Source organism: Fragaria vesca, linkage group LG1, assembly GCF_000184155.1.
Source record: "Fragaria vesca subsp. vesca linkage group LG1, FraVesHawaii_1.0, whole genome shotgun sequence".
In the NCBI taxonomy this organism is placed as follows: domain Eukaryota; kingdom Viridiplantae; phylum Streptophyta; class Magnoliopsida; order Rosales; family Rosaceae; genus Fragaria; species Fragaria vesca.
Genome location: NC_020491.1, coordinates 16,095,731 through 16,100,613, shown reverse-complemented (window position 1 = coordinate 16,100,613; position 4,883 = coordinate 16,095,731). Strand labels below are relative to the sequence as shown.

At 43.0% G+C, this 4,883-nt stretch overlaps 1 non-coding gene across 2 annotated transcripts; it reads right to left on the bottom strand.

Moving 5' to 3' along the window:
- Nucleotides 1–1,006: 1,006 nt before the first annotated feature.
- Nucleotides 1,007–2,179, bottom strand: LOC101301427. 2 transcript variants are annotated; one of them, XR_183754.1, is made up of 3 exons: nt 1,706–2,179; nt 1,396–1,631; nt 1,007–1,272 (listed from the first exon to the last, which is right to left on the bottom strand). It is a non-coding gene; the product is annotated as an uncharacterized LOC101301427 (transcript). The 2 variants fall into 2 exon arrangements; XR_183753.1 differs by having other exon boundaries at nt 1,396–1,616; nt 1,706–1,837.
- Between the last annotated feature and the right edge of the window lie 2,704 nt (nt 2,180–4,883).

Genomic DNA, 4,883 nt, shown 5'->3' with positions numbered 1-4,883 from the left:
ATATTTTCTCCCACGAATAATCCTCAGCACTATAATCGACCCCGAAACCCCTCTAGGGACCAATTAAGCTATTAACTCAATGATCGAGACGGTAAAAATTCTTATTATAATCAAGCTAGTAAATAAGGTAAAAATATAAGGGTCGGGATGTGACATCATTCACCCAATGCATATGTGTTGTCGTACTACGTCTAGACCAGAACCAACATCAATAGTGTGTCGTGTGGGTTCATCCAGCGACACATAAATGTAGCTTGGAAAAGTTTAAATTCTAATTCATCAAGTATATGTCGCCTGTAGCATTTTCAGATGATGTTTAAATGTCGTCTTTAAAACAATTAACCTAACACTTATATGTTGTTGTAAGGCGTATTTCTCTCTCACTCGCAGTTATAAGGCGACACAAAGAGCTGTGTCGCCTTACGGCAAAAAAAAAAACGTCGCCTTCTAGCATGTCGTTGTTTAAACTATCAGGCGACATATATACCGTGTCGTCTTATCTCAATCAGGCGACACAAAATGAAAAAAGTCTTCTGTCGCCTGAGGTTCTTATAGGCGACACAACATTTGTGTCGTCGGAGAACCTCATCAATGACATGCTAGAATTCGACACTTACGATTTTTATCAGGTTTGTGTCGCCTGATGCAAGAAATGGCATAGTGATCATATGTACACAGAGATCAGCAATCATAGCAACTTAGCATCTACACTCGAATGACAACACTTACCAAACACAGAAATGCAATTGACCAATGAAGGAAAGAAAGTCAATCACCAAAAGCCATGTGGTAAGGCATTTTCTTTGAACAGGAAGAAGAGGGACAATAACATAGTCGATGCTCACAGCCTCATATGTCTTAGGGAAATATGTCATTAGATTATAGAAATTGTTAAGAAAGAGTTTAGGAACTCCGAAATTCCATACTAAACTATCACAAAGAAAAGTCCAATAAACCTCATATTTAGCTTCTGGCAACACATAGCACCCAAATGCACCCTAGTATATATAGATCAAATGCAATTACTTCATAAATGCAAATTCAATACTCCCATTTCATTTACAGATTGACTAGTTCAGTTCAAAGCCAAAATCAAAAAGCCCCATCAAACAATTTGAAAACATCCAACAACATTAAAACTTCACCCTCCAGAATCAAACCTTCAACAAGGATTTCAACATTGTTCACTAAACCCCAGAATACACAAGCTCACAGACTAAACAACAGCTCTCAAATCACCTCTAGGTTTGAGCTCAACTCACATCTTCCGATCTGAAAAATTCAAACTTCTCAATCAAATTGAACTACTGAATTGAACAATTTAGCAATAATCAGACCACAAAATCATCAAGCACCAAACTTTCCCAAACAAATTCAAAAAAGCAAGAAACTTACACATGCAGCCTAACTGAAGGCACAGGTGGCTGTGGCGGCGGCACGGGCACGGGAACCGACAACCCCATCAACTGCAGCCTCGGCTGACTCTGCGGTGGCACAGTCGTCACAACCGAAGGCACTTGCGGCTTCGGCGACACACTCCCCGAGGTGGCGCCAAACCCCATGAAAATCATACTCCATCACAAAACCACCAAAACTTGGCCGCCGTGCTTCAAGTTCTTGTTCCTCAAATACTGGAGTCAAGAAAAACGAAATCAACACAAATCTGGAGAATTCAAAGCACGAATGAGATGAAAGTTTGGCTTACGTGATCGAGCATAGGGATGAGGATTTCATCGAGAGGCTCGTTTCGGCAAGCGGCGTCGTTTAGGTAGTTGTGGAGGAAGCGGAGCGAGTCGTCGAGGGAGCCGGAGACAGAGGCGAGAGGAGGAAGAGGAGAGAGCTGCGAAACGGCGTCGTGTAGCTTTTTGGGGCGGGCGAAGAGGAGAGAGGAGATTGCTTGGCCAAGAGCGACTGAGGGTTTTTATATGATTACTCACTTGTTCATCTAGAAAATCTCAAAAAGCCTTGCACCCCCAAATATGAACATCAACAAACCCTAAATCAGGCAAATCCTCAATCCAACAAAACTTTATATCAACCAAGCAAAACCCCAATCCAACAACACCCTAAATCAACCTAGCGACAGACGGATTTTAATTCGCTTAAGGGAGAGATCTAGAGGAGAGAATGTAATACCCTAGATTTTCACATCAATTTTCCTCGTATTATTCTCATAATTAATGAAGGATTATTTATCGAAATTCTTTAGTTTGTGCGAAGTTGAAGTTTCGGGAGTAAATTTTAAGGTGCTTTGACTTCTAAGAGGCCAAAAGTTGACTTTATTTTTCGTAAGTTATCTTCGGAAACTTCATTCATGAAAGTTGTAGAGTTTGTCCATACGAGTTCGTAGACATGCGGCACGCCTGAAACGGATGTCGTATGACAAAGTTATGGTCAGAGGAAATTTGTTTCCGGGTTTGGAAAGTGTATAAGTAGAAAATGTGTGGGATTTATTTTTGGGAACCCTAAAGTCAGCTCTCTCTCTTCTCTGTCTTGTCTCTTTTCTCTCTCTTCCTCTCCCGAGCTCACCCCGAGCAGCCAACTTCCGCCGGAGCTAGCTCCACCGTCCGGCCATCGTTTGGACCGCCGCCGGTCCCGTTCGACTCCCACAAGTGTCCTCTTCAAGGCTGGGCAGCTGCTGCACGGCATAGCACGCCGGAAAAGGAGTTGTTGGCCGGAAAAATGAGCTTTTGTGTGGTGATGGAAGCACCGTATACGGCGGCGACAAAGGGCCTTCTTAGGTGAGTTTGGGTCCTCTCCTTCTTCTGGTTATGACTAGGCATAGATTGAATCAGGTTTTTGAGTGTTTGAACCCCGATTATGCAGATTTGGAAGTTTGGATTCGGTGTGGTGTTCGGGGCTTTTTCCGGCCGATTTCGGCCAAATTGTTTAAAACCTCAGGTATTAACGTTGTTCACCATGCTTCAATCTACAAGTTTCATGTTGTGAGTTTTCCCAAATTTTGAAGTTTGATGGAGGTGCGTGAGGCTCACTCGCTGCCGCCGCCTATGGCGACGCGTGGGAGCGCGTACGGGCAGTGTGAGAGCTTTGGTTGCTGTGTTAGCTAGTCCTTGTAGTTGCTAGTGTGTTGATTGTGTGTGATGGCTAAGTGTTGATTAGATTTTTGCATCTTAGATGCTAAGTTGTTCATGGTGTTCTTTAGGTCAGAAGCTTAGAAAGTTTGATTTTGGAGGTAGTATGGTTGTTGTTGAGTGTCCAATGACCTTGGGAGGTCTTGGAGGAAGGATTGCCCTTCTTTGGGCAACCTTTAAGTTAAGGGTGCTTTGATCCTTGTTGTGATTTTTCTAAGGTTTTTAATTGTCACTACCAGGACAAGCATTTTAGTCGACGAAAAATTTTCGTCGGCCTGTCAGCTTTATTCGTCGGCTAAGATTTCGTCGGGAAAAGGTCGTCTGTGGTGACTTTAGCCGACGACACATGTAGAAGTCGTCGGCTATAGTCCAGAGTTTAGCCGACGAAAAAAATGTCGTCGGCTATAGTCCAGACTTTAGACGACGAAAAAATGTCGTCGGTTATAGTCCAAACTTTAGCCGACGAAAAAAATTTAAGGTATTCGTCTGCTATAGTCTAAAGTTTAGCCGATGAAAAACATGTCGTCGGTTATTTCTCCGACTTTAGCCGACGAATAATTTAAAATATTCGTCGGCTAAAGTTTGTAATAAAAAAATAAAAACATCTATAGCCGATGAAATATAGTCTATTTCGTCGGCTTTATAGGGATTTAACCGACGAATTAAAGCGTATTTCGTCGGCTAAAACTTATTTTAAAAAAAAAAAACACTTTAGCCGACGAATTAAGGCGTTTTTCGTCAGCTATAAGTCCATTCCAGTAAAAAAAAAAACCCTAAATTTCTGAATTACCATTCCAAGCAAGCTGCAAAATACACCAAAACAATTCCATATAACAAACAACAAGCACATAAAACTATATAATTCATTCATCAACTACAGAAAATCTAAATCGTCTAAATTAATATCCGCTTCTGGGGGCTGCTGTGGAGGTTGCGGCGGCTGGGGTAGCGGTATGGGCGGAGGCATGGGCGGAGCCGGAAGTCCCTGAAGCTGGGCAACTATAAAGTCTTGCATGTACTGGAACATCTGCTGCTGCTGGGCCTGCTGGATGGCATGTATCTCGGCAACATAGGTTGCCTGCGCGGCATTATAGGCTGCCTGCGAGGCATTATAGGCAGCCTGAGCAGCTTGCTGTTCTTGTAGTCTCTGAACTTCCGACTCTAGCTGAGTCGTCCTGGTGGTCGTGGACGTAGTCCTGTTGCTGGTCGAGGCTGCCTTTCGTTGAAATCCTGGAGTGGTCTTCAGGACCCCCTCGCCTTTCTTTCCTACACCCCGGCAGTAGAAGTTGTTTACTCTCGGTGGGAAGGCTGTGCCCATGATCCTCGCCCCATTCGTCAGATCCGAAGTGTCGATCCGAGACATGGCTTCGGACATCTCTTCCTCCTGCTTGTCCGGCCATGTCTCCCTCGCTATAGCACTCATCACCTCGTCACTAGCCTCCCTCACCTTCGCCTATATGGATAGGAAAAAAATTATTAATTAACATTTTGACATATATATAAGTAAATTTAAAAATTTAAAAACGTAAGATGACTTACAATATCCTTCTGGGAGTCAGGATATGCCTTCTCGTACGTATAGACGTACCGATTGACTTTTGGATGTTCCCTGGCCGCCTCGTCCATGAAGACAGCAAACGGTCTAGAACCGCCATAATGGTTCCTTGTGTTGCGTTGCCGGTTCTGAGAGTTCGCTCGGGAAACGGCCTTCAAAGAAAAAAATAAATTATTAGTAAAATATTTAAAAACGGACGTACTTAATGACAAATTAACTAATTAATTTTTTTAAAT